The 23,455-nt window shown below is 37.1% G+C and overlaps 2 long non-coding RNA genes across 2 annotated transcripts; both read right to left on the reverse strand.

Moving 5' to 3' along the window:
- Positions 1 to 10,329: 10,329 nt before the first annotated feature.
- Positions 10,330 to 19,826, reverse strand: LOC114470861 (uncharacterized). The gene is made up of 3 exons (XR_003674921.1): positions 19,696 to 19,826; positions 18,418 to 18,422; positions 10,330 to 10,341 (listed from the first exon to the last, which is right to left on the reverse strand). It is a non-coding gene; the product is annotated as an uncharacterized LOC114470861 (long non-coding RNA).
- LOC114470860 (uncharacterized) lies at positions 11,945 to 12,447 on the reverse strand. Its single transcript, XR_003674920.1, has 3 exons — positions 12,416 to 12,447; positions 12,169 to 12,324; positions 11,945 to 12,044 (listed from the first exon to the last, which is right to left on the reverse strand). It is a non-coding gene; the product is annotated as an uncharacterized LOC114470860 (long non-coding RNA).
- Positions 19,827 to 23,455: the final 3,629 nt, after the last annotated feature.

A 23,455-nucleotide genomic window follows, 5' to 3' on the forward strand; every position in this document is an offset into this window, starting at 1 on the left:
GTATAATGTTATTTCAGAATGAACCAACAGATAATATTGATCATGTTGATATTTGCATAGAATGAATGAATCTAACTGGATTTGTTCTGAGATGAAGATGAGCTGAGATACAGATGAACCTTTAAATCTAACTCTGAAATGATCAGAAACGTTGTTTCCACATTAATATTATTACATAATCATTGTGTAACAATAAGATAAGTTCTGAATCCAGATCAATGATATATTACTGCTGCTTTCAGGAATATTAAAGTATTATGGTTTCCTAGCTAACCAGCGGCTAACTGGCTAGCCCGCACCACGTTAGACGTAACGTTCATAATATTGATGAGGGAATATTGTAGCAAGCGTATCATAGTAGGCTAACAACAGGATGAAATAAAACTTACCAGGATTAGTAACAGTTCTACAGGACGAGCTCCAACGTGGCTGTAGTTCTGTTCGGTCCGCGGGGCTCCGCCCACTTCCCCTGAATCTCTTCAGACACCCACAGAACCAGGAAACAATGTTCTCCTTCTCTGACCACTGCTCTGTCTCCTTTCACTCACTTTGGACTCACTTTTATTTTTTATTTATTTTTTGTCGGATTTGTGCAAACATGACCAGCCACTCGCCAGCTTAAAAAATATCTGCTTTTTGTTTTTGGAGGACCGTCGATAACCCTGCCTAGCACCCGCCCACTTCAGAGCTGAGCTGTAGCCCGGCAGCTGTTTGGGGCCAGCGTAGCTCTGGTTCTTGGCTCTGAGAGCTGCGCAAGCTCCAATTTAGCTCCAGCTCCTGCCTGGTGGAAAAGCGGTATGAGGCTGATCTGAGTTGTTGTCATTTTTTCCGTGTGTCTGTGATTCCAACACAAACAACGGATGTGCTACCGTGTCATGAGATATATCTTGTTGGTAGAGTATGGAGGCTATATTAAATAATTGTTTATGCTTCTTTAATGGTGTTTATGATGTTGATATTGTTAGATTAACACTTGCCAACAGAAACATATGAAATTGTCATTGGTGTTGACATTGGTGGTCTCAATTTACAACGCCCTGCCTACCGAACCCTAGTGCTCACGGCACGTCACTGCTTGTCACTTGTAACAGGTTAAATCAAATGTTTTCAAAAAGTCTTTTTTGTGATCATTGTGTTTAACTATTTACCATTTTTCATGCTACATACAGATACAATAGCTCTAGAATTAGAGAGGACGGGTACAGACGCTGATGATCTTTGTCTCAAGCCATTTGGTCACAGAATCAGCATGTTATGAGACTCTACTTTTATGTGGCCACAAATGCACTCATCTTGTAAATTTTTCAAATACGTCATAGCTGAGAGAACAAAGACTTTACATAACAGTGAGGTGCAGCAGGAGGTGGCGGCTATTGAGTCCGACTGGATCATGTTCTGAAGGCAACACCCGAACCGGCATAAAACTGAAGAAGGAGTCTTATGATTTCTTCTTTAACTGTGGGACTCCGGTGGCAGCAGACAGAGACCAACGGGCCTAGCGGAGCGGAGCCAGGGAGGCAAAAATCCGGGCATGGGATGGATTTGGTGAGACCATTAGGAAAGAATGGTGCTCCTTGGTGGCAGGGCCCTGGGGTCCAATTAGATCCTCCTGGAGGTCAGTGTGTGTTCCAACAATAAAGGATCACATGCCTCAGCCTCCCTGGTAAGGTCTATTCAGGGGTACTGGAGAGGAGGGTCTGCCTGATAGTCAAACCTTGGATGCAGAAGGAGCAATGCAAGTTTTCCTTAAGGTCGTGGAACTGTGGACCAGCTACACCATCGGCAGGTCCTTGAGGATTCATCAGAGTTTGCCCAATCAGTCCACATGTGTTTGGTGGACTCCTCAGGGATTCCTGTGGGGGATTCTCCGGGTATATGAGGTACGAGACCCTGATACGGGCCATCTGTTTGCTTTATGATCAGAATCATAGTACAGTGAATGTTGGAGTCGTCCAGGACTGCCCTTTGTCACAGATTTTGTTCATACTTTTTATGGACTTAATTTCTAGGCACAGCGTTGAGGGTCCAGTTTGGTGGCCTCAAGATTGGGTCACTGCATTTTGCAGATAATGTGGTCCTGTTGGCTCATCAGGCCATGACCTTCAGCTCTCACTGGATCATTTCACAGCAGAGTGTGTCAGCACCTCCAAATTCCTAGAGTGCCTTTTGCCCCAAGTGAAGGAGTGGAAGTACCTCGGGGTCTTGTTCACGAGTGAGTGAAAGATGGAGCAGGAGGTGGACAAGTGGATTGGTGTGGACTCTGCACAGATCTTACCCTCACCTATGGTCATGAGCTTTGGGTCATGACTCAAAGAACAAGATCACATGTACAAGCAGCCGAAATCAGCATCCTCTGTTTGGTGGCTGGTTAGGTGAGAAACTTGAGAGGAGCTCGGAGTAGAGCCGCTGCTCCTCCGCATTGAGGAGAGCCAGTGTGACTGTTTGTCTTGATCTGTATGAGTTAAGTGCTATTGTTGTAGAGTTAGAGTGGACAGAGTATATATATATATATATATATATAGTCCTGGTTATGAAAAAGTTTAATCAGTGTGGGAGCGACAGGCAGAACATTCAATGTCTACAAAATGTCCAGCGTCACATCTGCACCATCCATCATAAAAATAGAGACTGAGAAATATGTACAGTGATGCTAATCCACCCACAATAAACCATGTATTCATTAGACTTCCTGAGTAAGCTTGATGTCAAACATGCCTGGGTTAAATTAGTGGGATGATATGCCCTGCAGTCAAGGATATGTAAAGTATTTTATATTTCAAGCTGTGTCTTGCATCGTTTTAAATGAGGATTAAAGATACCACAGTTTAAATCATTCCTATTTTAGCTTCTTCTTCTTCTTCTTCTTCTTCTTCAGTAATGACAGTTTCTGGGAGCTTTTACGCTATTGTAATAGTTAAGTTCACATTGGATGGTAGATAGATTGAGTATGTGAAAAATACCAGGATGTATACAGTGACGTGCTGTCAGCATAGGCAAGGTAGGCAGTGCCTACCTAAGGGTGAATTGATATTTTGATTATTTGTTTTAATTATAATATAATTATAAATTATTTATTTTTCCATTTCTGATAGCTTACAATATGACTAAAATGACTAAACATCGCTTTTCCTGGTACGTCAAAGAGAGACGCTGCACAGTCTCACTCCGCTGTAAGGCAAGAGGAGGCCACACCCCCTCTCAAAAGCACATTGCTGCTCTGCCTCTGTTCCCATAGCGTGTTTTTATGTGTTTGTGCATGCTCAGTCAGTTCCCCAAGATGAAAATTATTTACATAAAAAGGCAGTTCTCTACACTGCCTTTGGATGTAACCGTGCTATGCTAAATGCTATACGTAAGTTCAGAGTGCATTAGTGAATTGATAGAGCGTGACCGCTGCTGCTACGTTCTCTAGCTAGTGGGCGGGATAACACTATAGTCAGGATGACAGCGCTAGAGACGATGAAGAAACTTTGTTTTGAGGAAAAACAACAGCTTTTAAAAGATGGAGACCAACACCTGAGCTACCAGACCTTCAGCTAAGGTAAAGTCAGAACATTGTTGGTACTTTCTACAGTGAATGGAACAAAAGGAAGGATTGACTTTGTGGATGCTCCTCACTGAGGCTGTTCTGAGTTGTTGTTGTTGTCTTTTTCTCCGTGTTTCTGTGTTTCCAACACAAACAACGGATGTGCTGTCGTGTCATGAGATAAATCTTCTTGGGAGAGTATGGAGGCTATATTAAATAATAACGGCAGGTCACTGGATGTATAATATATATGGACATTTTTAAGTATGCATGGTGGGCACACTAGTCATACTCAACCGACCCATGATGCATTGGGAGATGAGTGTAAAATGGCCCTGAGACCATCTTCAAGCTAAAAATCAAACATCTCCTTTTCAAAATAAAAGCTTTGCTTCTTCTCTTAGTTGTAAATAGGGCTCTTATGTTGAACTTAACAGGAAGTTTAGTCAGTAGCAAAGTGGAAGGTTTCTGAAAATGTGTGAAATGTGTGAATGAAATGTGTCTACTTGAGTTTTATGGATCAAATGATGGAGAATCCACAGAGATATTTAGCCTCAGTGTGCTTCAGGTTTTTAATGCTGGAGGTTCCAAATGCATCTTGGAAAACTTGGAAGTATACTTCAGTGGGAACGCTCATCATCATACTCATAGTATGTATTAGACAGTATATACTCATTGAGTTTGTAGTGTAGTACGTTAGTGTGACCTTTACGTACAACACAGACAAAGACACCGTACGACCTCCACAAGTCAGACTCCAGTCCATGAAGGCTCCACCCCCAAAATGCTCTGTTTCTAGAATGTTGGAAGATAAATCAAAGATCTTGAAAGAAGTTCTTGTTTTCTGTCCTTCAGAATCAACTCATGATCCTTCCTGGGCTGCAGAGAAAGTGGATTTCCAATGGATCACTGATCTATTGTGGTGAAATAACTGCAGCACTCAGTTATTTTTCAGGTAATCCAGACAGATTCTAAATTTGTAGGAGTCTAGAGTGCACAACAACATAGGACACTTACACGGATTTGGGAAAATTAATTTGCATTTATTTACAACTTTTATGTTTTACCTGTGCACCATGTATAACAAAAATAGAGCATGCTTGAGAAAATAATCAAATAAACTTCTGTCACGGCAAATTTGCGGTTGACCTCATTTGGAGACATGATTTATTGCTCTGGTTGAGTGATGGAGTCCAGGCGAGGCATTGATGATTTTATAAAAAAGGTTTATTATAAAACTAAGTAAAAAAGAGTTCAAAGATGGACAAAATTAGTGACCGCCCGGGCGGACGTCCGATGATCAAGTGGCCCACAGTTCTAACTCATCACGAATATTCCCCCTCAGTCCCCCTCCCTCCTCCCCCCGGGAGATAAAGAGGACAGGGTGGAGGTGATAGAAGAGGGTGAAAAAAGACAGTTTCTTCTTTGGGTCAAAACAACCAGTTCTCTGGTATCTCCTGATTGTCGTGAGTGTTGGAGGTGTGTGCGTGTATGGTGTTTGTGTGTATGAATGGATGTGTATTGGGTGTGTATGTGTGACTGTGTGTGTGTGTGTAGGCATGTGACTGTGTGATACCTCCGTGTCTGAGAGATAAGATGTGTTTTGGGAAGCTGACCTCGAGAAGAAAGCAGAAAACATGAGACAGCAGAAATGAAAAGTCTCAACTTAAAGCCTTCAAAAGAATAAGGTCTGTGAGTAAATATGTTAATAAACATAACTAACAATTTTGGCCTTGACACTTCCACAAAACCCCACAAAAATTAACTCCAGTCATTGAGTTTTTATTTGCTCTCTGAGTGTTTGTTTCAGTCTCTGAATATTCGTCTCAGTTTTTGGTGTGTGTAATTGTGACCAGTCGGGTCACAAATACCAGATAGTTTTGATTCAGGCTTCGGCTCGTCATCCAGATCTGAAAATCCTGGTTCTTTTTCTTGAATCCTGGAAACAGGTCAGAACGATACAGCTTAAACTACAGTATGTCCTATAATAACTATAAAATTATTAAATATCTCCTGTTGTACAACAATATAACTTTCTAGTCATTACTAAATTATAAACCAATTTACAATGGATTACATTTAGTAACAATAATAATTATTCTATTTTCAACAGTGTGTAGTAAATACTCAAAATAACACCAAAGCATCATTTAAGTGTATACAAATAAACATCTCTCTTAAAAAATATCAAAAACATTAAAAAACAAGAAGAGACGTTTTCTTTGAAGTAGATAAATCAGTTTTTCAGGAACTTCTGTTGGACCAAATTTCTTTTTTCTTTACAAACAGCTTTATCTCCACTAAAAGATTGCTAGTGATTATAAATGATACTAATGTGGAACATGTAACCCCAGTGTTAAAATGTGATTAAAAAGGTAAATATTGACACCACTGTGATTAAAAACCCTAATTTCATGATGGGAATAAATATTGCTAAAAGTATTGTGGCAGTCATGGGGAGGAAGCCGGCTGCAAGGGATTGTGGGAAGTGCACAGTGGTGTTTTGTTTGGCACTTTAAAGTGGAATTGTACACTTTGTTAGCCCGTGTTCTGAAGTGGCTGTTAAATATAAGTTGTGTCTTTGTTTTGTGTAATGAAAAAGGGTAAAGATAGTTGTGTTTACACCATGAATCAGGTCTGTGTGTGCAGCAGTGACCCTGTGTGCTGTGCATGTGAAGGGGCGTTATTAAAATAGCACCACCCTCAGTCTTGGGTAGTGTTGTGTTCAAGACCAACTATCCAAGACCACAATGCACCAGGACCAAGACCATAAACATTTTTTTTGTTTAAAAAAATATATAAATAAATAAACATATGACAAGGTTTGACAGTTAAATAACATTCTCTCTTTAATTTTAGTTTATTTTAAATACATTTGATGGAGAACAAAGGTGCCTGCAAAAGATGAACTAAAATATTAAAACTACTACTGATAAATTCACAATTATTCTACATATTTGAAAACAAGATTTTTATGTCAGCTGAATGTACAGTAAGTTTTTAAAAGCATTTCTGCCAAGAAATAACATAATGAAACTAAATAAAACAAACTCAAACCCTGGAACAGTCATGTGACAAATCAATCAATAGTTCTTGTTGAGAAAGATTATTATTATTCTGGATACAGTGGAAACAGAAACTATAAAAAATAGTTATATTTTCAACCTGTTTATATTGTGGGGAAAACATTATATACAAATATGTAATTGGAGTCTAAAGACACAAAAAACACAACTTTAAAAGTTATTTGACTCATTCTGCGTCTTGCGGCGAGGATGCGCTGGTGACGACATAATCCAAGATGGCGGCAGCCCGGACTACAGCTGACATTATGTAATAAAAGCCTTAAAAGACATGGATATAATGAAAAGAGTGGATGGACAGAGACATAAACATACAGACTTTAACACACACACACACACACACGCACACGCACACGCACACGCACACGCGCGCTTTGTGTGTGTATCAGGAGGAAGAGGCTAATCCTGCTTCATTTACACAAACAATCCAACAATGAACCGTTTAACACCAGGGAAGGAGAATCTGTTGGACGCAGACACTGGATCATAATTCTCTCAGTTATCAGTGAAAAGAGCAGCTTAAGATATTAACGTCACACCAAATCTTATCAACTTGTTCTGAAAATGAAATGACTGATCATGTAGCCAAGTCAGTGGTCATTGCTAAATGTGCTTAACCAGGATTTCTTTTTTTAACTTTATACTTGCTTTGAAAATGTAAAGTCATATTTTACCCTTGAAAGTAGAAATAAATAAAGAATATAATGAGGAAACATTGTCAGCAGGATTCAAAATATTATTTATAGTTAACCATAATTTAATAAACCTCTGCATTGAATATAAACCAACAAATATTGCCTCAGACAGTTTATCATCAACACTACAGTAATGAAACATTTTCTGCTTCATCAGATCAAAACAACATGTGAGATACAAAAGTTCATTGTTTTTTTAACTGCTAATATCTTCCTGTCGGCAAAACAAACTTTATTACTGTCATTTCTGAACTATAAGTCGCTACTTTTTTCTCACGCTTTGAACCCTGAGGCTTAAACAATGACGCGGCTAAATCGTGGATTTTTCCCGGTTTTATAAGCTTCAAGCTGCCACAAAATTGAGCTCTGTCACATTAGACCAGGTGGAACAATGAAACTGTGAACATTAAATAGTTTTTCACTGAACACATTTCAGTGACCACAGTTCTTCAAACTCCTGCAGGTTGTCACATGACTTAAAACAAAGAAAATGAACCTTACTCTGATCATTCTCTTAAAAATAATGACCACATCATCATCTCCACATCCATTGACCTTATTCCTCCTACTGAGATACACGGCCATTTTGTCCTGTCCCTGTTCATCAACCAGCCTCATCTTTTCTTCTTTTTACCCGTTTGATCCCTAGAATAAACAAATGTGTGTTAAAAGTGAAGCCAAACAACAAAGAAATCTAAGACATCAAACAAAAAAAAACCAGCTGAAGAAAACAATGGTTTCTCTGTGGGAGCAGAACGGGCACAGATTAGACACCGTGGGGTTAAGAACTGATAGAAAATAGTTGACTGTAACCTCACTATGCAGAATTCACCACTGCAGGGCCCCTCCCCTTTTTGTCAGTGAGGTTTGTACAGAGTTCTCCACTCAGGTTTTTAGGAGCCACTCAGGGCTAAGTGTGATCTCCAAGGTGATCTCCACTCAACTACTTAGTTTTACCTGCTTTAACACTTTAACAGACCGGTAATAAAACTCCCTCAGGTTTTCCTAAACAAATGCCCACAGAGTTCCTCAGTCTTAAAAGTTCCCTGTGATGTTTCATTTTTAGCATCATCTCACACTCTGGGAAGGTATCTGTGGAGACACTTAGTCTCTTACTGTGACCTGCAAAGAGCCGCAGCTCAGATTCCACAACATTGAAAGAAAGAAAAAAAGTCAAACCTGTTGATGATGCAATATTATTAATTCTGTCTGCGAGAAACAAGCTGGGGTTTGAAGAAAGATTCATCAATAATTTTAAATGTACAGTTTATTGTGTTGAGTGTTAAGTCTGTGCAGAGTCACACACATCCACAGTGGTCTACAGTATATAAAATAATGTGTATTAGTCTATATAAAATAATGTGTATTGGTCTATATAAAATAATGTGTATTGGTCTATATAAAATAATGTGTATTGGTCTATATAAAATAATGTGTATTGGTCTATATAAAATATTATGTATTGGTCTATATAAAATAATGTGCATTGGTCTATATAAAATAATGTGTATTGGTCTATATAAAATAATGTGTATTGGTCTATATAAAATAATGTGTATTGGTCTATATAAAATAATGTGTATTGGTCTATATAAAATAATGTGCATTGGTCTATATAAAATAATATGTATTGGTCTATATAAAATAATGTGTATTAGTCTATATAAAATAATGTGTATTAGTCTATATAAAATAATGTGTATTGGTCTATATAAAATAATGTGTATTAGTCTATATAAAATAATGTATATTGGTCTATATAAAATAATGTGTATTGGTCTATATAAAATAATGTGCATTGGTCTATATAAAATAATGTGTATTGGTCTATATAAAATAATGTGTATTGGTCTATATAAAATAATATGTATTGGTCTATATAAAATAATGTGTATTGGTCTATATAAAATAATGTGTATTGGTCTATATAAAATAATGTGTATTGGTCTATATAAAATAATGTGCAAGACTTAGTTTTACAGAAAACCACAAATGATGGGACACATGAAACTGGAAGCTAACGTGTATCAAACTAGTTGGATTACATTCAAAGACTTGAAAAAAATCACATAATACATAACAATTTGGACACCACCCTTACAATGGCGCCCCCCCCGTGGCAGACGTGTTTGCTCGTTCCACTCTTTTTGTGTGTGCTTTATGTTCATGTATCATGCACTGCTAACATACAGTAGACAGACTTTATCAGACATTGGAAACACACACAACTTTAAATTTAGTGGAGATTTACCTCTGGAGCTGGAATCCATTGTACACAACCACCTCCAACGTCACCACCATCACCAGGCAGGCTCCGACGCACCGATGTTCAGTGACCTGAGGAGAGCGCTTCAGAGACGTTGTTGTAGGAGAGACAAGAGGGGAGGGCTCCATGCTAAACTAAAGGCTTGTGCAAGTCGACCACCGCTACCCAGTCTCCTGATAGCCAACGTGCGGTCCCTGGACAACAAACTGGACAAGCTAAAGAGCCAGGATTACAACACAGCGGGAAGAGAGAGAATGTTGCGTTCTCGTTTCCATGGAAACCTGGCTCTAAGGCAACATCCCAGAATCCACCATCCAGCCACAGACTCACTTTGTTCACAGAGACCAGACTGCAGCCTCTGGTAAGAGGTGTGTGCGTGTTTGTCAACAACTGGTAATAAGCGCTGTTCACCTGATCTGGAACTTTTACTACTTAAATGTAGCCTTTACTACCTACTGTAGTGTTTTCAGCTGCTGTTTACATTCCTCCGTGAGTCAACTCTACACTGTAAAAAGTGTGGCTTTCATCAGAAATAAAAAAATTAACGTAAGCGGTTCCATCGGGCATTTTGTGTACTGTCAACTTCAGCTTTTTATTAAGTAATAAAAAACATTAAATTAAGTTTGACAGAAAGCAAAACTATGACTTTGAAGTGATTGATTTACTGAACATTTTTGTGTTGTTATAAAGCAAAACTATAACTTAGAGGTGATTGGTTTACTGAACGTTTTTGTGTTGTTACAAAGCAAAACAACTTCAAAATTAATAATTCTCCACCCGTTTTATATTCTGATTAGCACACCAACTTCATGATAATCAATTTCATTCATATCTTTGTGTTCTAAATATTTTTTCATGATTAATGCATCTTAATTTAATATCACTATTAACCATTTAAATTAATTTACTATTAATGAACTATAACTTAAATGTAATACCAAAAACAAAGTTATTTTTCTGCAATGTTGAACATTTATTCAGCATCAAATGTTTTAACAAACATTTTTTTAAAACAATTAAAGCCAAACACATTAGAACATGTAAGCAGCAGCTAAGTGCCTACTTTCTTTGGCAACAATAAAGCCCTTTTCTTAACCAAAAACAATAATAATAACAACAACAACGACTCATTGCTATGGTTATGACGGTAGCGAGCTGGGAAGTTGATCAAAAGCCAAATTAGAAAACAGGTGACTGAAATACGACCTAGGTTGGGCAATTTTTTTTTTTACACAGAATACTACCATAAAACCTTCATAAAACCTTTTTTTCTACAAATTCAATCCAATCATCATCATAATATTAAACATTTACATTTTTTCTATTCATATGTACACTGGCTTTGTAGCAGTGAAAATTACGGCAAAGAACAGAACATAAATGATATTGTACATTAGACAAAAATAATGTACACCAGTTAGAAATGGAATTCTCAGCAAGTGACAGCAAGAAAAGACTTCTGAGTATTATTTAGATTTTGTACAGTGTATCATCCTTTTTACAACTGGGTATATTGACATTGCTAGCAATGGAAAATTAAAAGATTATAAACAAACGCAAAAATCAGAACTTCAAACGAAAACAAAAGTACAGGAAAGAAATTGTAATGTGATTGACCACGTGCTTAATGATGCAATCATTGTAAACCTATGTCAATTTTTTGACTAAACCGGTGTATCTATTAGAGGGTTTGGGGCGCAGAGGATTTAGCCCCATAAAAAGTCTCTGGAAGACCTCAAAAGTGTGCTTGACTTTGGGTGAATATTTCAAATCAAGAGCATAGATGATACCAACCAGAAGACAGCAAGATTTTGCCAATGTGGCCAAACCTTTCAAGACTGGCTGGCCATCAATCACTCGTCTCTTGAGACGTGAAGATCATCACTGGGTAGGAGCTGAGATCCTCAGTGAACCCACTGGTCTGTTTAAGGAGACAAATAATGTTTAAACTTGACAGTGTGTTTAGTGTTTCAAGACCACCTTTTGGACCTTCAGATCAATGCTTTTCAATTTTTTTGTCTGTCTGTCGGCGACCAAGATAACTCAAAAACTAATCGATGGATTACGATGAAACGTTCAGGGACGGTCAGCAATGACCCAATGAAGAAATTATTACATTTTAGGGGTGATCCGGATCACAAAAAATTAAGCTGCCTTGGCGGAGGTCTGCGCTCTCTGAGTGCTCTTCTTGTTAAAAAACAAAAAATCCAATTGAATATCAATATTGATCAATATGAGGTAAATAATGGATTTTTTTTCTCAATATCACCCAACCCAACCACAAACCTAATTTTAGCAACATTAACGCACTTTAATTTTGAACATTCAAATGAAAAATACTTTAAATGATCTATACAAAATGGAAAACATTGTACCTGGTCATCACAAATAAGGTCAGCTTGGTTCTCCCCAATGTACGCCATGAGGCATCTCAGCAAAATGTCTCTCCTCTTTTCAACCGTTGAAGATGGATTCTATAAGACACATGAATTTCATTCAAATTTATTATAGACATGTTTTATCCCCCACCACCAATCAGGGGCCCACATTAATTCACATTGTAAGTCTAAAATGTTCATACATCGTAAAAGTATATACCTGAACCAACTCCATAATTAAAGGCTTCATCTTTTCACCGAGTGCGCCACCTTTTGAGTTGAATAGTGATAACATCTTGGCTGTGTGTTTGTCCAACTCTCGGATAAATGTTGGCTCCAGAGATATTCCAGTAAGCCGCTGAAATTCTTGACAAATCTGCAGACAAGTGTGTCGTAGTGGTTAAAAAAACATTTTTGATACAAAACTATGTAAATATACACTTTGCGACAACATTTTAGAGCCACACCTGAGATTCATCAAAAAGGGCTGGCCACCGATCAAGAAGAGTAGCAACATTGGATCCTTCAGATAAAACTTCTTGCCTTCGTAGGCTGAAGGTTTGGGACATCAGGTCATTTATCACTTGTTTTTCTTCTTTGTCTCTGCAAGAAGCTGAACTCTTGTGATTTCAAGGTGTCTCCCAAGCAGGTACAGGTGGAAAGTAATTCGATTCACACTTTTTTGCCTTTTTGACATTTTTGGCTGGTTTGTCTGATGACTTTTGCTTAAGAGTATTAATCATGACTTCAGGAACACCAAGGGCACGCAGTTTGGTCCTGTAATTTCCAACTTTATATTTTAAACTCTGCTGCCATCCATAAAGGCCATTAAAGGAACCTGGTTCTCTCAAGCATGGGTATTTATTTACGAGGGCTTCAGCAACAGCATACCGCTGTGTATCATTGGCGTAGGCTGTGTATGTATACATTGCGTCCGCTAAGCACTCAAGAATGTTTGTCTTCAGGCGAGGAAAGCATTTATTGTGACACAGAAGGGTTCTATCTTTTTCATATTCAATCATCCCTTGCTTAAGCGCCATCTCTGTGGTGTAGGAAAAACATGGTAGCGGAAATTCTCTGGGCCGCGGCTGGTGCATTGGTGTAGTTGGATGAGGTGGTGGTAAAATTACTGTATCATCTGACTCAGCAGAGGAAGAGCACTGGGATGATTTTTCGAACGCCATTTCTACTGAGCTATTGAGAGTTGAGTCACAGTTAATGTTGGAGAGAATCAATGTTAGTGGCTCGACATATATTATCTTTAGTGTTTCTTTGTCTTTGAGGTCATCAGTCGAAGTCAATGTAAAGAAATCATCAAAATCTGTGTCTTTGTATTGAAGGCTTATGTCTTCTGAAATTGCAAAGGTTTCCTGTTCCTTTTATCAACTCTTGGAGAGTGGGCATTTCAGGAAAAGACACTTTTTTTACAATGTGGTCCAATAAGACACGAAACCTGACATGTGTATCCATAGTTGCTATGATCTGTTGAGACAAGAAATGAAAAGACATTAGTAAAATTTATAGAAAAAAAGACAATTAAACACCTGGGTTGAGAGAAGTCTCTGCATGCCTGCATGCGACACCATGGTCATGGTGCTATAAGCAGTGTACATATCAGTGATTAGGTATACGCAGGCTTAGACCACACTTTTCAAAGAATGTAAGGATTCACTCAATCCCTGATTCAAATTTTAAAGTGACAATGTAGACCCCCCACAACAAAATTATAATAATTTTACAACTAAAATATTTATTTTGACACTTAAGGTGTACTATGCAATGTTTCAATTAAAAAAAAAAGATATTTTTGCAAATTTGACCTTTTAGTGATTTAATAACTGTATGGGTGCAGCATGACACCTTTGTTTCCCAACACAGTGGTCTCTGTGACGCTCCAGGATAAACTGTTTGTAGGGGTTCGGGCCCAAAGCTTACCAGAAACCCCAAAACAATTGATCCTTGAGCATCACAGAGACCACTGTGTTGGAAAGCAAAGGTGTCATGTTGCACCCATACAGCCACTGAGTCACTAAAAAGGTCAAATATGCACAAATAAAGTTTTTTCCACTTAATAAGTTGCATAATGCACCTTTAACTGTAGTTTATGAGATTATGTTTTTTAAAATGAGGAGCAAGTGTCTTATTTTGTGTTAAAAAAAACAAAGATCTTTTTGAATTAAAGGACAGAAAATCTGCCTTAAATGTTGCAAGTTAAGCCATACAAAAATCTTGCTCTTAGTGAAACTCCAGAGAATCGTATCAGCATCAGAGAGCTTTGATACAGCTACGATTAACCTGCCAATATTTTATCATTGCAAATCGATTCACTGGTTTTTACACATTCATCAACTAATCTCTTCAAAGTTCACTTTTAATCTATTAATTATGTACACATGATTACACAAGGCGCTGTATTTGGTGCCTCATTGAAGCCAATTATTATCTACAAATAATTTGTGATCAGTCAATTAAAGTTATTTTAATGCCCACATCCCTATTAATAACTACTTATCAGACTACAACATTTAGTGATGTCCCGTGCAACCCAGCAACACTCACTATTCCAAGCAGATGTGTCTTCTCAGGATCACCATCAGTCTTCCTCGTACCTTATAAAGAGCCAATGGGCAAGAGTCAGTAAGCTGTTGATGCTCCACAAATACCACATGCTCTGTAAGTTCCAATTCAAATCCTCTCAAATGCTCATCATACCAAGAAATACACTTTTTTGCAATAAAATACACTTTTTCTTTCAAGATGGCTATTTGAAGAACTTGAACAAAATCTGGGAGACCTCCTGTGGACCCAAAAGGCAAAATCATGCCTTTAGTATATGTTGTTGCCAAGACTGATACAGAGTTTGACACATGTACATTTGTCTGACCTGGTGACACCTATGGCTACATTTGGATGTAGGACATCAACTGGGACATCAGCTACTCTTGAGATATTTACAGGAGTATTGGTCAGACTAATCAAATGATGTCCAATCATTAACTGGTGTTTTGCTGCAAGTAATTTCATTATGTTTCGGAAATTACCAGTACGCCTCACAATTTGTTTGAAGTAACGGTGTTTTGCTTCAAAACCCATGGTCCAAAAGTGGATAAGTGGACCATAAGCTTTCATGAGGGCAGGGTAATGTTCCAAAAAATGGTGTTTGGGAATCAAGTTCACATGAGGGAACGCTGCCTGCAGTCTTAGTCTGTGCTCAGAGATCTTGGAGTCAAGGAACATTATACTTGCTTCACTCTGAACTGGGGCCACCACAATCTCAACAATATCCTTCAAGCACATTAAAACATTCCAGGTTGAATCATTTTCAGGGATTTTGTGCCCAATCAGGACAGGGAGCAATCTGATGAGAAGCCAGTTTTCATGGGCGTTGCTTCCGATATTTCCCCGAGTTGCATATGTACGGGGAATGGTCTGAGGGCTGTCCGTTTTATCACCCCACTTGTATGGAAATGATGCTATTGTGCTGTTTAACTCTTCAAATGTGATGTATCCTTTGGTTATGAAGTCGTTGAAGCACAGTGCTAACTCCTTTGGAATAATCCCCTCAAAAAGGTCGTGTAAAATATCTGGGGGATACCCTTCAACCATGTGAAAATGGCTCAATCTTGCAGTTAATGGACATGTTTTTTTCACACCATAGACATTGTTTAGAGCAGGGTTTTCCTGAATTGCCTGGACATGAGAAGAATAAATATCTTTCATACGTATGGGAAAAGCACCTGACCTTACTTCCTTTTGTTGGAATTCTGACCTTTCTCCTAAACAAAATCTACAGACGTACGAGCCAGAAAAACTTTCCACAAAGCCTGATAGTGAATGAGCACCAAGGTTGTCAGCAACTACACTGAAAATGTAACCTTTGACTGTTTTAGAGAGAAAAGGAACCATAATACCATCTTCTTCAAGTGAAGCTATATCATTCAAGAGTGGTTTGAGAACCTCAGAGTATCCAAATGTCTTCATATCATTTGCTTTGCACAAAAGTGCAAGATACACTGAAGTGAGTGTGGAGCGTATATGAGATTGTTCACATGCCAGAGTCCAGTACACTGAAGTTATTTTGTGTTTTTTACGCGACGTCCCCAAGGGGTTACAAATCTCGAAGTCATCCACATACAGAATGAGACATATGCGTTGTTCTTCAGTGTAAAACTCAGATTCTCTATAAACAGTACCATCACAAAATGACTTGTAGTCTTTGGAAGACATGCGTGGTGATGCATTTCTAAAAGTCCTTTTGCTGATTTCTGTGTTATTCAAAAGTTGCTTCAGAGACTCAAGAATTGGGGCGTATTGAAAACTCCTTGTGCCAGTTGCGTCAAGAACATACTCCACAGGCTCTACAATGTTAAACTCATTTTTGAAGTACTCATGTCGTTTGAAAGTTGAAGACAATGGACCATTTTTTGTCAAAGCTGTGACCATATGACAAGCATTTGTGAGTTCCTCGTCTAATGAACCAACATTATCGAGGTCACAATTTTTCTTTAAGAAAGTCATGACTGTGTCTTTAGCAGCTGACATGGACTCCGAAGCAACAAACCACAACTCTTCTACCAACTCATTAATGCAAGTGTTTGAAATGTTGTTCACACTTTCCACTTTTAGCAGAAATGAGGCTATGTGATTTACAAATGTGCTCCTCATATCACTTTGCAAGAGGTGTGCGTCCAAGTTTTCAACTTCAGCCACTTGTTCTCTGACTCCTTCCACCTCATCAACTTCTGGAAATTCTTCATGTTCATCTTCTTGAAGTATAGTAGCCTTAAACATAGATAAAGCACGTGGTGTATGTTTCCTATAATTGTGTGTTTTGAATGTGCCGTAAATATTTGTTTGAAAGGAGCACCCTTCAAACACACAGTCAACAGTTTCGTTTTTTTTTTTAGGTGACAGCCCAAATGTTGGAAAAATTCTCCCTCATAAGGGAATTCTTTGAGGCCACACAGTAGACATGTAAAATGTCGCTTCGTCTGAGGTCTTTGTTGTTTTGTTTCCATGTGGTTCCGTGATAAATGTGCATGTAAACCATTCCGGGTTTTGAATGAGCAGGGACATTGTAAATATATACAAGGTAACTGATGAGTTCCATGTTGCAACCGGTAATGCAAGATATGTTGACAGTATTTGCAAAGCCAGCTCATTATTGTTCTGTTAAAATTTTATGTAAAAAAAAAAAAGAAAGAACAAAAAATAAATTAAAAAGTAATCCATGTTAAAAAGCTCAGCAAAATAAATTTTACCTGTATCATACCTTGGTCCACCGTCAGATCTTTTAGGTATCAGTAAGTCACCAATCTGATTACAGAAGATATGAACTGTTAGACAGAAATATACACACAGTATACTGTATATACACAGACAATATATGCTCGTTTGTAACTTGTACAAATGAAACAGAAAAAATACACGACAACTCCTTCCTTCCCTCATATCTTGTATTTAACAAAAATAAATGTTTAAGAGACCAGTTAAAATATTTAATGGTATTAGGTGCTGTAAAAGCAAAAGCAAAATATTTAAAAATGTGTAAATGTGTATGAATTAATGGTGTGTAAATATTTCAGATGGAAATAGAAACAAAAAATTGTTGTGGTCATCAACATTTCTGAAATGACTTATTTTTATTAACCTAAAAATACACATTTTAGCTGTTACTAATGTGTACATTATACTGACATACAATGTGAGGTATATTCACCAATGTTCCCTCCCCAACTTAGACAGCGTTTTCTGAGGTGTGTTATTGAGGTGGCCATGTTTCATTTTCAGCTATTGATTTAATAAAAACCCTAAAAATATTTTAATAAATAAAAAACAGCAATTACATATTTCTTTGATTAGGTTGTGCAACATATGCGTTAGATATGTAAAGAAGGGATAGTTTTATATAGAATATACAAAGCACACATTGATATATTTTACAATTTGATTTTATAGCCAAAACAAGTTGGTCTGCTCTAACATTATTTTGGCTACAGCACAGCTGTAGGACCACCACTCACATAAAATAAATACTTAAAATGTTTTCACTTAAAGCAATAAAATCTGTATTGTATACGGTGCTATGATAATGATATATAGTACTTATTTGTCAAACAAAAATATAAAAAAATTAAAAATTAAGTATATAGTAATTACTTAAAATATTTTAAATCAAAGTTTTCTCTGCAGCACTTTTTACAGTGTACCACGGCACTCGACAAGATCCATGACGCCATCAGCGGGCTGGAGTCGACTCATCCTGACAATGTTTTATTATTGCCGGTGACTTCAATCAATGCATGTGAACATTCCAACCCGTGAGAAAAACACCCTGGATCATGTTTACACTAATATACGAGGTGCATACAGGGCTGCACCCCACCCCCACTTCAGACACTCGGACCACATTTCTCTGTTCATGTACCAGCCTACAGGCATGAACTGAAGAAAACAAACCTGATCACACAACAGCTTAAGCTCTGGATCCCAGATACTGAGGGAATACTGTACGACTGTTTTACAACAACACTTTAGGTGGATACATTCATCAACCTTTTTTAAAACTTATTTAGTTTTTAAGTAATTATAACAATGTTTGGGTTTATTTGCTACTCAGAACATGACCCAGCAACAACACAAGCCTCTAAATGTGTAATTGGGGTCGTGGGGTGCAGCTTTAAAACAGCTAAACCAAGGGTGTCAAACATTTTAGCAGAAAACAAATATTAATTTAAATTTTTTTTGTATGTTGGACATAATGAACAGTTTTACTTAAAAACACTTTAATGTATCAATATTAGGCACTAAAAAGACAAATGTATGTAAAAACAGAGTTTAACCAACTTTAAACACCTTAATGTGTCAATATTTAGCACAAAAAAATACATTTATTTACAGGTAATTATTTTATGTGTGGCCCTGATATTAAATGAGTTTGACAAGCTTGATTTATTAAAAAAAAGAGATACTCTTACTATGTGATGACTTGAGAACGCTGAGAGATGTGCAGAGTTGACCGTTGTTACAGAGTTGTCCGACCTGTAAAAAAGAGAGACAAATTATACGTCACGTCGCTTTAAGGGAGATAGCTTCCATCATTTACATTAAATTTAATGTAATCAATATGCTTCAGTCGCATTCGGTGTGAAAGCACCTTAAGACTGTTTTATATATATATATATATATATATATATATATATATATATATATATATATATCTCATTATTATTATTATTATTATTATTATTATTAATAATAATAATAATAATAATATAAAACATACAGTGGAGCAAAAAAGCATTTAATCAGCCACCAATTGTGAAAGTTCTCAGACTTAAAAAGATGAGAGGCCTGTAATTTTCATCATAGGTAAACCTCAACTATGAGAGACAAAATGAGAAAAAAAAAAATCAGAAAATCACATTGTAGGATTTTTAATGAATTAATTGGTAAAAAAAGTATTTGGTCATCTACAAACAAGCCAGATTTGTGTCTCTCACAGACCTGTAACTTCTTCTTTAAGAGGCTCCTCCTCCACTCGTTACCTGTATTAATGGAACCTGTTTGAACTGGTTATCAGTATAAAACACACCTGTCCACAACCTCAAACAGTCACACTCCAAACTCCACTAAGACCAAAGAGCTGTCAAAGGACACCAGAAACTAAATAGTAGACCTGCACCAGGCTGGAAGACTGAATCTGCAATAGGTAAACAGCTTGGTGTGAAGAAAACAACTGTGGGACTGTAACGACGAGGTGACGTTACTTATGGACTGTTACACTTATGAACTGTTGTAATTTAAAAAAGAGTCAATTGTAATACTGTGACAAACTGCAGTGCTTAATGAAATTAAGAGACACATTTTTGTTGTATTGGTTTAATGAATTTATTGGTCAAATGGTGAAGCACATGGTTCAGGCCACAGGATTCATCTAGTGATAAACACAGAAAATACATTTCAGTTCATTGATAAATAACTTAGCAGTGACATGAAAGATAAAACAATTAAATATGTTCTGGTATTTTTCATGTGATTAAATGTGATCATCAACAAAGCTTACCTGTGCATGCTCTCTTCCTCTTTCCTGAGGTGTTCGGGTAAAAGAATTCTCCGGGGCTTTTGGACACCTTTTTATAGTTCCAGGTGGGAGAGACCAAGCAGAGACTAGGAACAGGGGAGCTGGATGTGTGTAGCTCAATGTAAATATGTAGTTTAACAATTTAGGGGATGTAAATAAGATTAATGATATTAATACAGGGTTAGTGTTTGTGATAATGTCTGTTAGGAAGTGTTTGTGTAAATATTTATGTTGTACTTTTAATATGCACATTATGTCACCCCATGCTTGGTACAGGCTAATTAGTGGTACACCTGTATATAAGGACATTCATTCTGTTCAGTAGAGAGTGGAATGGAGATTGAAGTACACGGTGCTTGTGGTGCAAACTAAAAAATAAACAGATAAAACTGATGCATCAAAACCTGGAGCCTGGTTTCCTTATTGACTGCCTCCACTGCTACGGTTGATCCTTGACAGGGACCAATTATTAAAAAATGGAAGACATACAAGACCACTGATAATCTCCCTCCATCTGGGGCTCCATGCAAGACCTCACCCCGTGGGGTCAAAATGATCACAAGAACGGTGAGCAAAAATCCCAGAACCACACAGGGGGACCTAGTGAATGACCTGCAGAGAGCTGGGACCAAAGTAACAAAGACTACCATCAGTAACACACTACGCCACCAGGGACTCAAATCCTGCAGTACCAGACGTGTCCCCCTGCGTAAGCACTACATGTCCAGGCCCATCTGAAGTTTGATACAGAGCATTTAGATGATCCAGAAGAGGATTGGGTGAAGGTCATATGGTCAGATGAAACCGAAATAGAACTTTTTGGTAAAAACTCAACTCGTTGTGTTTGGAGGAGAAAGAACTCCATACCTACTGTAAAGCATGGGGGTGGTAATATCATGCTTTGGAGCTGTTTCTCTGCTAAGGGACCAGGAAGACCAGAAAGAATGAATGGGGCCATGTATAGTGATATTTTGAGTGAAAACCTCCTTCCATCAGCAAGTGAAGATGAAACGTAGCTGGGTCTTTCAGCACGACAATAATCTCAAACACATCGCCTGGGCAACGAAGGAGTGGCTTTATATGAAGCATTTCAAGTTCCTGGAGTAGCCTAGCCAGTCTCCAGATCTCAACCCCATAGAAAATCTATGGAGGGAGTTGAAAGCCTGTGTTGCCCAGTGACAGCCTCAAAACATCACTGCTCTAGAGGAGATCTGTATGGAGGAATGGACCAAACTACCAGCAACAGTGTGTGAAAACCTTGTCATTGCCAACAAAGGGTACATTACAAAATATTGAGTTGAACTTTTGTTATTGACCAAATACTTATTTTCCACCATAATTGGCAAATAAATTATTGATATAATTATAAATCATTATTTTTTTTTCTCATTTTGTCTCTCATAGTTGAGGTTTATCTATGATGAAAATTACAGGCCTCTCTCATCTTTTTAAGTGAGAGAACCACCACAATTGGTGGCTGACTAAATACTTTTTTGCCCCACTGTATTTGTTACAGGCCATTAGAAACCCAGGAACAAGTTGTCAGGAGAGAAATGGAGATTTTAGTTATTCATCAATACCCGTCGATAAATATGATAGAGTTAACATTTATATTAGAGTTAACATTAACATTCTGATGATAAAAATGATGATTGCAGGATCAATGGAAGCAAAAAGTTTTATTTTGAGTTTATAAGAATTTGATCCAAACATTGAAGCTTTGAACTCTGATCCAGAACCAGTTCTGTGAACAATCAGAGGGAATGATGTCATTTGTGTGTGTGTCGCCTCAATGACAGCCAATCTATACACAATAATAATACACAGTAAATCTATGGTATAATAACAGTGAATATGTCAGAAGGTGGATTGCTGGTCCAGTTTCTGCTCTGAGCTTTGATGACTTTACTCTTCATTTCATTTCTCTGAACATATCCACGTCTTCCATCACCTGGAGCTAAACACAGGCTGTGGTTGTGAGTGTGAAGCAGGGGATTCTTGGATCTACTCAATAAAACACGATGAGACGATGAGATATTGACTGGTTAACTATTGGGGCACATTTGAAAAAATATTACACTCTTGAGTTTAGGAACCAAAACAATAAAAATTTGTAAAAATGTCGTATATAATTTTTTTTACCCATTTTTTCACATCAGATCTTTTCACCAACATTAGACTTAACCATAGATATAAAGTATTCATTATGTTTCTGTATTTGTCTGTATGTTTTTTATGCCCTTTCTGCTATAAAAAACATTTTTTTTCAATAGGAAAAACACAAAATAAGCATTTTTAAAAAATAAAGTCCAATTGGAATATTTGGTATGAAGTTATAACAGCCTTAAATCAATAGTTGATAGGAACATTGATTTTGAGACATTATTACTTTTAAAACAACTCCAGTCCTAACCACGGATATAAAGTTTTCAATTACATTTTTTATCAGTTTTATTAATTTTTTGCCCTTTCTGTCATAAAAACATTTTTTTTTATGAGAAAAACAGAAATTATGCATTTATTTTTTTTCCGAAAATAACACATTTTGTATTTTGAAGGTAGAGGCTTAGATTTATTAGGTACTGTTGAGAAAACCACTGTTATATGTCAGGATAACAGTATATCTAAAATATGTGGTTATAATGGGACCAAATCGGTAACTAATACAAAGAGTGACAGTGCATTTTATATCTCTTGTTCTATACATGTTGCAATAAAAGTGATTATTGAATTATGAACATGGTAATAAAAGAAAACTCCTGTCCAAAGTTTATACAATTAGGCTTTAAACTGAATGAGATATTGAGAATTTAAAAAACTGAATAAACATAAGGTACACGTTTGGTCCCCAAAAGGGCCCCGAGGGTTAATATTATAGTTCACACCTGAAAAATGAGTGTTTAGTATTTTATTTAAAAACATAAAAGAAGTCATCACCTTTTATGATTAAAGTGATGTAATAATAACAGTGTGTTCATACTCTAAAGAGAGTGTGAGACTAAAATGGAGTCATTTCTATAGCTTTGGTAAAAAGTAGTAATGTTTAAACAGTGTTTAATGGCTGACTTTAATCACCACGGTAGAGAAACACTTTTGTAATGATAGTAACTAATGAGCTGAGATCATGATGGACATGCACACTGTGTAAAAGGGATCCTCCACTCTTTTTACAAATATGGCCTAAAACCTTTGAAATGTCCTTATTAGAAGATCTATGCCTAACAAAACAAATTACTTTGCACCATATTCGTTTTATTAACTTTTAAAACTGGGAATAATTTACCCTGTGCACCGCTATGTTGAAATGATGGACAGACAGTGAGGCGTTGTACGGCTCCACAACTGTGTCTGACACCTGGACAAAAAATGTGCTAAGTTTGGGATTTAAAAACGCTAATTGGGAATCAACCAACTTCTCAACCAA

Source organism: Gouania willdenowi, chromosome 10 (assembly GCF_900634775.1).
Source record: "Gouania willdenowi chromosome 10, fGouWil2.1, whole genome shotgun sequence".
NCBI classification, from domain to species: domain Eukaryota; kingdom Metazoa; phylum Chordata; class Actinopteri; order Blenniiformes; family Gobiesocidae; genus Gouania; species Gouania willdenowi.